The sequence below is a fragment of the Prinia subflava genome, chromosome 6 (genome assembly GCF_021018805.1).
Source record: "Prinia subflava isolate CZ2003 ecotype Zambia chromosome 6, Cam_Psub_1.2, whole genome shotgun sequence".
NCBI classification, from domain to species: Eukaryota; Metazoa; Chordata; class Aves; order Passeriformes; family Cisticolidae; genus Prinia; species Prinia subflava.
The window spans coordinates 26,736,194-26,745,977 of record NC_086252.1 but is presented as its reverse complement, the minus strand read 5'-3'; positions in this window follow the sequence as shown (position 1 = coordinate 26,745,977).

The following is a 9,784-nucleotide window of genomic DNA, read 5'->3' as shown; positions in this document are numbered from 1 at the left end:
ATGGGGAAATCTAGGGTTTCTTGCTCAGTAAAAATCTCCTAGAGTTTTCCTCCCCACAGCATGCAGAGCTGTTTCACACAGTATTCCACCTGGGCTGATGCAGCTCCCTGCAGACTCCAGGCTGGCAGCACAGCCAGATGAGCTTAAGAAACCCCCACAAGGGATTTAAACTCTCTTCTCTGAGCTTTGTTGGGGGGCTCCAGCTTGGCTTTCACCAACCTGCTATTGGTGCTGGGGATGTAGATGGCTCAGCAGCACTGAGAGAGGCACTGCCTTATGGGGCAGCCCAGCTGGCTCTCCTTATGTCTGCAACACACAGTCTGCTGATACTCTGTAAGGCTGACAAGCACTGGTAGCCATTTGGCATACAAAGTATGGAAAGGGAGGAGATCTCACTGTTTCCTGACTCTTCAGTATCTGTAGATACTTATTTTTCTGAGTGCTTCTGTCTTTAGTCTCTTTCCAATATAAAAAAAAAAACAACAAAACAAAACAAAAAACCAAACAAAACCCCCCAAACTTTTGCAGCAAATGGTGTCTCCTTTCTGTAGCATAAGCTTTAAAACACACAGGGAATAATATTCCAAAGATTATTTTGTTATTTGCTTAAAAAGAGCTCTTTGCTCTAGTGTTTTTCCATCTCCAATAATCAGAATTCTTTCTGTATGCCATCTCAAGGGCATACCCATATTGCTAAGGAGAACATGGTACAGCCTTATATCAGGTGGGAATGACTAAGGAAAGCAGGAGCACATGCTTAGTCTCTCAGGCTGGGCAGAGGGAGACATGAAATCAGCTAAACCACTGTTAGCATTCCCACTGCAGAGGTAGCTCTGGGTACACCCAGAGATGGGTCCCCATGCCAGGTGTTTCAGAGCTCCTGCCTGAGATTCCCCTGCATCTTTAGGCAAGGATCAAAGATTGACCCACAGCAAGCACAACCCACTGCTGTCCTTGGCCACCTGCCCTGACTGCATCCACTGACTGCTGGAGTAAGAGGTGGTGTGGACACACTTTGTTCTCTTTGAATCCTTACCTGAGGATAAGGAAGACACAGGTAGTCCCACAATTTCCTTCTGTCCACCTTGTGGGATGAAGACTACCAAATACATCCCTTCCTCGCTGCAGCACACGAGGATAGGTTTTCTTCCTTGTCCACTCACTCTTTAGTGGCAGCTCCTCCAGTGTTCCCTGAGCTGCTGTAGTCACTCCTTCCTCCCCAATTCTCTTGTCTTGTTATCAGGGAGCAGCAAGAACAGAAGGCAACAGAAGGGAAGCTGTGAGCTGAGGAAGACCATAGCATTGGAGGTAACAGGGTCTATCAACAGTCCCAGATAAAGAAAGGCAACACATCAAGTCCAGAATCCATCAAGTCCAGAATCCATGCAAACAATGTACACAGGAGCAAAAGAAGACAGGGAATGGGCTGCAGTCTTGGTCCAAGCACCACCCATGAGACAGGGCTAGAAAGAAGCTATTTACAGCCCTGGGCCAAGTCTGAAAAGAGCTTCTGCAGCAGGGCTGAGAACAGATACATCCATAGCACAGCTTGGGGAAGGGTTGAACTCCCTGGTCTTTGCTTAAATGGAATTCTCAGACCCAGGGGAAGGGTGTGGATGTGGGTCCCAGCAGACGCTGGTTAGGGTCATTTGAGGCCTATTAATGCCCTCACACCTAATTATATTTTCCACACTGCTGGGAGTCCTTTTCCCTCATCTGTGGCCTGGGGTCCCAGCCCTACCTGGTACCTGAAGGTGTTTTTGCAATGCAAATAACAAAACAGTTAATCCGTGATGCGAATTAAATTCATGTCAAGTGCTACTTGAAGGGTGCTCACACAACCTGCCAGGAGGAGTGTAACTGCTAATTAGCACCCATGTTGGCTGTCGGGGTGAGGACATGAAATGTGTGAATGGAATACAGAGAATAAACTACCCACGCTGGGAAACTGCAAGTTGACGCAGTCTTTTCTATGCCAGGTTTTCTGTGCTCCAATAACAGATATCATCAAAAGGGAAGGGAACTCATAGGGCTGAAGCATTTCAGATACAGGAGACTGAGAACCAAGATTTTGGATACAAATAATATTGAACTTTACAGGCAAAGGTACCTTAAGAGATAGGTGTAAACTACAGTTAAAAAACTACAGTTAAATACTTAGAATTGTTTTTAAAAGGTAACGCAAGCAAAAAAACCCAAACCAAACCAAACCCACAAAAAAACAACCAAAAAACCAAGGAAACTAAACCGTTATGGTTATTCATATTGGCTTCTCTGTGTCTCTGCTGCCTGACTCTTCTGGCAACGTGGGTAGTTTTCCAAGTTCTAACCATATTGTTTTTCTTAGCAGAAAAATGCCTAAGGTTATCGAAACAGTTTCATTTCTTGATTCTTTGTGTTGAATTCATTATTTTCTTTCTGCCTGGATAAGGCTACTCTGTGTTGCACATGGCGCACCAATTTATAACCTGAGCAGAAATTGTCCACAGAGCTGGCCAATAATTGAGGCAGTTGTGTGCTCTGGTGATTAACACATCAACACTCCCATCACCAGCCAAGATTTCCATTAGAACTCCTCAAAGGGACAATGGGCCAATTACTGATGGTGTCAGTGGATGCAGTTCACAAATTCGAAGTGATTCCTTATTTCCTGAGCTGTGTTTAAGCCTTGCAGCACCAGCAAAAGGGACCCTTTGAAGGTATTTCCCACCAGGGCAGCTGGTACTGACTTTGCTGAAATGCTTTCATTGATTTCATCCCAAATGCAGAACAAAGGAGAAACAAGAGGAGTTTCCAGGTCAGGAACGTAATCATTTGCATATTAGGTCATCCCATCCCTGTCAAATCCCTCTTGTACCTGAGATTTCAGAGGCAGGTGAAAATCTCTTTACTAGGGCTGGTACAGACAGAAAACCTGGCACGTAACACGGCAGTGAGATGTGATTCCTCTCCAGCTCAAGGCCTCCATAAATCACTGGCCAAACTCCTGCCTTGGAGACGTCACTCAGGGCAGAGTAAATTCTTATCTCTTGGTATGAGCTATGCTGCAGTAGCAGATGTTGAGACACTTCCTGTAGGCTTCAGAGTCCTTGAACCCTGTGCAACAGCTCCATCCCTGCATCCCTTTTTTCTGTCAGGGCTGGAAGCAGGACCATTGGCAAAGCAGGTTTTGGAGCTGAAGGCCTCATAGTACAGAGCACGTGGGATTTGACTGCTGAGCAATGCACATAGCCATGAGAAGCTCCTCTTCCTCGACTGAGGAGGAAGCTGAAACCTCTTCAAATCACCCCAACACTCAGCCTAGATTCCCTATCCACTGTAAACCCCTCTGCTCCTCCCACTGGCCACCCTGACTGTTGCATGCCTTGTGGCAAAGTATTAATGCAGGGGATTGGTCATGCTGGGGTGCTGCTTGTCACCCCGCTTCATGACCTGTGACCTGTGCCTGATCAAACACCAGCAAGCAGCCCCTCCAACTCAACATGCCTCAGCCACCTCTCCAGAACTGCCAGTGCCAGCTCTGTCATGGAAAAGGCCCTTGGAAGCAGTGTTTTATGGACTGACAAATAGATCCAAGATTAATGGCCAAAGTTCTGCAAGGCTGGGGAAGAATCACCACAGGCTGTACATGGTGTGCTGGGACAGGCTATACCGTGGCTCCTGGTGGACAGGTGACTCTGCTTTATGTTGTGTTCTATATTCAAGGAGATATTAAACCAGTTCTCTTCCAGCATTGTTACAGATGCTGCTCTGATCTGCTGCATTAAGTAATTTGTGCTTCTCCCCCAGAAAAGAATTTATTTCCCCTCTGTGCTGGTGTCAATGCTAATATTAGCGAGTGTCACTGAACCGTTTTACACCTGCTCTAACAGCAGCTGCTCTGCAGGAGGGTGACTTGACAAGGGGACAGGGCAGAGGAGAAAAGTCACGCTAGGGGCTCAACAGAAGGGGCAGGAGGGAAGGGCTGGAGACTGTGGGCAGCTGGAGAGGGGCATGCAGCACTCAGCAGCTCAGGGATGCAAAGGAGGATATAAATACAATATAAACAGATCTCTTCCCAGATGTGTGTTTGAGCGGTGTGAAATGCCCCACATGAGAAGGGTCTGTTGCATAATTGTCACCAGGGAGGCCTGTGGGGATGTGTCAAATTAACTCTGCTCAAAACCTGCCTGGGAAGCAGTCTGGCAAAGAAAAGAACACTTTGTAAATTTTCTTTTCTCTTGTGTTAGCAAAAAACAGTCTCAGACCATCCTGATTCTGAGGCAAATATGTCGAAGTTCCCGTTTGCACTTCAGCAAAATAAAGGGCTCACTGGCAGCTCTGCAGCCAGGTGGTCCTTCTGGAGGGCATCAAACCGAACTGGGGAGCATCTTTGACAGTGCAGCTCTCTACTCTTACTGTGTTATAGATTTGGCAGCCGGGACAGCCCCCACAGTGATGTTTCCCTGCACAGGGTACCTGCTGCTGTGTAGCTGACTGGGAACAAGGCTTCTAACCCATTTTAGTGAATTTAAAGGGTATGATCCCTGTCCTATGTTCTTACTGCATTTCAGTAGGTAGAGCAGGTCAGTGCTGGATCTGTGGAGATGGCATGGAAAGCCATTTGGTCAACATATCAAGGGCTAAATTGGAAAATTCAAGAACTGAAGAGTGTAACTATATTTTTTTGGTCCACCCTATAGAGCCAGTCAGAGCTGGGGACTGGAATGTGTCTCTAGTGCAGGGAGAAGGCAAACCAATGGAAAGCAATGTGGCAGTCTACGTCCAGCGTCGGGAAGAAATTCAGGTTTCCGAAAAAATCTAGATTGTTTTTCTTCTCAGCTATTCGCGGTTTGCAAACCTTCCCTCTCCGCGCAGAGTCGCAGCCGCTTCGCAGGCCCCTCACGGCGGCAGCACAGGGGCCCCGCGGGGAGCGCGGCCTCCCGCAGAAAGCGCATTCCCGCTCCGCACACCTTCGTCATTCCAAAACACAGTTCCTTTCTGTGCTGAGACCAAGACACAGCGAGAAACTGGTGTGAACCGCGTGTGCAATGCGCTTTAGCGTTTTAGATCTCGGCTGGATCCCAGGGCCGAGCTGGACTCGCGGCCCGCCCTCCGGCCCGGCTGCAGGGGGTGCTGCAGATCGCCGCTCGCTCTGTGCCGCACACTTGTTTACGTCTCAGATTAATTTGTGTTGTAAACCTATCTGCTGCTGGATAGATGAGAAGAAATATGTGAGGGGACCCATAATCATTTAATACTTATTCCGTTTATTTTCTATTCATTTAGCAGTGGTGGCATTCTCATTATAATTAAAGGGAGCTGGGTGGCCTTCTAATGCTTTCCCACGTGTTTCTTCCTTCTCTTTGAAGGTTCTTGGCAGATTTAGGTCATATATTTTCTTCCTATCATGCAGCAACGAGAAAAGGGGAGAAAAATTCCCAGCACCAATCTTTTCTAATACTTCTACATTATTTCAATCCAGCAGAGGTTTGCTCTGCCTCAAGCTAAAGAAAATCTATTAGGCTCTTTAAAGAAGTAAGTCAAAGGGGATGCGTCCACGATAAGGTCAGGCAAAGATGTGTACAGCAGAGAATGATAGTGTTCAATATCATTGCTTTGGCTGCCAGGAAGAGTTCACCCCACGGGATGCCAAACTCCACTCAAACTTGTCTCTTGTCTTCAAATGCCTCTGCAAGCTGGAGACAAGCACTTTACACTATTTCCTGGCACTTGCCTGAGGTAGGTGGGAAACAAAAATTCAGAGGGCAGGACCAGATGCCCTTGTCCCAGCAGTGCAAACTGAGAAGGGATTGAAGCTGGAACTGTCCAAAAGTCGTGTTGCTGCTGCCTTCTGGGCATTTAAAAGCATGCTTAATAGTGCTCATATTTAACAGCTAGTGCTTGCTAAAATTATTACAGGTAGCTTTTTTACTTAAAAAACAGCACCTGCAGTTCGTCAGGGCACATATTCAAGCAGATGTTTTATGCTTAAGTTAGCTGGTTAAACCTGTATCTTTGCACTTACTGCTACAGATTTTTTTGTTCAGGGTCTGAGACAAGGACAGAGTTGCTGGAGGTTTCTGCTACACTCCCAGACAGTTGTATCCAGAACAGTTTCAGAAATTAGGATTCTTTGGAGTGTAACTCAGCCTGCACAAGACACCATGTCTCTGTGGAAAGTCCCATATGTGCTGCTGATTGTAGCAGGGCATGAGGGTGACAGCTCAGTTAGACACCTCGTGTCAGAGGGAATGAATACAGAAAATGCTGCTGAACTGCATCCTGCCTGCTTTTCTTGGAGTTTGGCAGTTGATGAGGGTTCAGCATCAACCTCAGCACACCTCTGAGGCTGTGACAGTCAGGTACCAGTAGCTGTTCCTGCCTCAGTTTTGCTAGATCCCCAGCAAAGAAACAGTCTTTTTATTTATCTGGAGAATGAAGACAAAGAGAAGGGGAAGATGGGAATGCATAACTTTCTGCTATTTTTCCTTCTGACCCAGCCCCTCAGCAGTTTGAAAATACCATCAGCTTTGGCAAGCAAAGCCTTTGCTCCTACTCCTTTTCTTTGGCTGTCTCTTCCCTCTCCTAATCCTGGAATACTCATAGAGTTTTCTTGTTGAATCTTTAACCTCCTCTGTATTGCAGGTGTTGTCCATGCACTTCTAAAGCACCAAAGCTAGAGAGGAAAGGGGAAAACTAGTTTCATTTTGAAATCCTGGTCTTTAAAACCTTTTATATAGCAGCATGCCAGGAGAGAAAATATAACTCTGAAGAGGCAGGATGTTTTAGAAGCAATTTTGCTTTCCCCACTTCAGCATCTCTGGAATGCTGGAGCAAGAGGATGCCGCAGGAAGGAGGATAACCCTGGGTGCCATGGTGCTGCCTGGCATTTTACTATCAGCATCAGGTTGAACACAAGCTTGGAGTGCACGCTGAACTCTGCATGGCCATTATGGACCAACAGATTAAAGTTAGTGGCCAAGAATACCATACGCAGTGGTGACTGAGAGTCTGGCACACAAAATGTCACAAACTGGAATTTCCAAAACCTTAGTCTGTGAAGTACTGGAGTTGCCAGGAAGGGTTTGCAGTGGCTGTTGGTTGGGCAGCCCTGCCAGCTGCCTCTAAACACGCTGCCAAGTTCCTGCCAGCAGTGTCCCCAGCCATGGCTTGGGGAGCTGTGGAGAGCAGCTCTGAAATGTCCACGGGGTCTGTTCCTCCACAGCCCGAGTGTGGCCCTGCTGGCAGCGCCCTGCTGTCATTATTGCCGCTGCTAATTGTTCTCCAGAGGAGTCCCTCGGCAGTGGGGTGTGCTCTGCTTAGATAAGGCACTTACATTGGCTGGGAGCAAACAACGAGGGCTATCAGTCCCCATGCTTCAGGGCTCAAACTGAACGTGGTTTCAGGCTAAGGATGAGCCTGTGAGAACTGTTCTCCACAAAAACAAAGACGTGCAAAGTTCACTTGCTTGCTTACAAATTCTCAAGCCCAGATGTGGCCCGTTAAATTGTTTGGGTTTTGGGGCACAGGAAGGAGTTTAAGCCAAATCTCATCACAGCAGAGCTGCCAGAGTTCCCAGTTTGCCTCTGTTTCCTGTGCTGGGGCTTCAGGAATGGTTGCAGAGATGAATGGGTTTTGGTTTGCAACCCTGGTCTTGCCTGGGAGTGAAATGCATATGAGGGAGGAGCTCTCTGCAGATAGAAATGGAAGAGTCAAAAGTCGACTGGCAGCACTCCTGCCCCTCTCACCTCTCCAGCTTGGCTCATAAAATAAAAAATTTCCATTGTGTCCTGTCAACAGCAGAGGGTATCCTAATTGCCTCTGCATCCACCCAGCAGTTCTTATTCCAACCTGACATCTCCCAGCAGCTGATTCCAGTGTCGCTTTTTCTAATAAACTACAGAGAAATCCCAGTACCTTTTAAAAATCCTTTCTTTGGAGATAGCTGTATCTGATTCTCTAATAAGGATTCTATTAAGAGAAGCCTCTGCTGTGCTTTGTTAAGGAATTGATGCAATTTGATTTTTATTACATGAACAGACTAACATGGATACTAGCTGTCTGTGATACAAAGAGTCGCTGCAAAAAGTATTGTGCTTCCTCATGCACACCAAGATAAAGTAATTAACTTTATATTAAAAAAAAATCTCTGTTGAGATCTGTTCTGCATAATTCAACACCTTGTGCCAATTAAAGAGAACTTCTTTGGAAAATGGTTTAGGCTGTAATTTTATCAGTCTTTAGATTTGTGTGCAAATATGCATGGCTTTATGAATGTTTTGATGAGTGTAATTTTTCTAGTAGAGTTTACACATTTGTTTCCTTTATTAATAAAGTGAGACTTAGTAGAAGAACTCGTGGATCAGACCTAAATCTCAAACTTGATGCCCCTGTCAGGGACAGAAGAATCCTGCCCAAGATAAGAAAACTCACCCAAGCAGCCTCTCCTCTGCCCTGCTCCCACCCCTCCTGCCCTTCCCAGCCCCTCTACACTGACCCGTGGTTTGGATGGCAACAGCAGTGTATGTAAATTGGCATAGGGACTGTAGTCATTCACCAGTGTGTTCCATGGTGCCTTTCTGAGTTGCAGGGAAAATTATAGGATACATTTGGAAACATAAATATGAACTAAGGACCAGCTTGGAACTGTTTGAGAATGATTGAGAACAACATAGCCCCTCTCTCTAATGGAGAGTCCCTGTGTGCTATTGCCTCTGGGAAGGTGGTTTCTTCAGACCCATTGGGGCATTAGGGTGAATCCTGCTCATCGTGGTGTCTGTAGGGAACAGAACCTGGGTGGCTGAGAAAAGTCCTGAGAGAAACGTTCAGGGTAGGTAGAAGTTTCCTGTCACCACTGAAAACCCATCCTAGTGCTGTGAACAGCTCATGCTGCTCCCCCGTGACACAGACAACCATCTCAGTTACTGCTCCTCTAACTTTAATTTGTGGGAGGGCTCAAAATAGCTTCAAAATATACAGTCAGAACAAAGCATTTCTTGTTACCCTGGGATGCAGCAAATCAGAAGTGTTGCTTGATTGATATGGCTTTCTGAGAAGATGTAGTGAGAGTGACTGTGATAAATAAAGGGAGTCCAGTATTGGCAACAGTAACAAAAATCCATGGCATGGATGGATTAGACCAACATAAAGAGATTACGTGGTGTGCAATCAACTATTGAATAGGATAAATACCATACACATTAGGGCTACATTTTAAAGAAGAAACTGCTAAATGAAGGTCAAAGTGAGCTGCAGAGCTTTTCCACTCAACAGCCTGTCTACTTACCTGGACTGATAAGCTCCACATGAGGGTGATTCAGTTAAGAGGATAATAATTAACAATCCCCCAAAGCAGACAAACTCTGTCACTGAGCCAGTCAAGAGTCTCATTCCCCCTTTCATATCCTCAGCTTGCAAGTGCTGTAAGTCACTTATGCCAGCATTAGGACTTTAAGGTAGAGTACCAGCCAATGTGTTTTAGCTGACATTTCTTGAAGCAACTGGAATTGACTTGATTCCAGGAGGAGCATCTGGAGGCTGCTACTGGACTTGAGTGTGATGGTTCCCTGTGCCACAGATGGAGATTCTGAGACTCAGAACTTTATCCCAGCATTCGGTTTTACAATACTTAGGAAAGTGCCCCCCATTCTATCTATATATCCACCATCTACATCTAAGCTACATCTCTATCCACATCTCTTTACACTTATATCTGCCCACATACAGCTAGTCTATGGTTAAGGTTTTTCCTAGTATTAATTTTTCTATTATCATAATATTGCTAAGCAACCCTGATTAAATA